Consider the following 271-nt stretch of genomic DNA (forward strand, 5'->3'; position numbering starts at 1 on the left):
GGCTATTAAACACTTTTCGCGCGAAATTTGGAGCTATTCTACCTCGTGGGAATTTCCTCGCGGTGATAATGGAAGAATTATGACAGGGGGGTTGGGGGTGGGGCTGTGGAAAACCTATCATAGTCATGGGGTGTTCATGTGCGCTGGTCTTCGGCGTGATGAATTAGGTAAAATGATTTAATTTCTTCATCTTTTTGTGATCCTAGATTTGCCGGATGGACACTAAACAAAGATGGCGGCCGGGGCGGTTAGCACGAATATTACAATGGGA

This window comes from Penaeus monodon, chromosome 27, assembly GCF_015228065.2.
Source record: "Penaeus monodon isolate SGIC_2016 chromosome 27, NSTDA_Pmon_1, whole genome shotgun sequence".
In the NCBI taxonomy this organism is placed as follows: Eukaryota; Metazoa; Arthropoda; class Malacostraca; order Decapoda; family Penaeidae; genus Penaeus; species Penaeus monodon.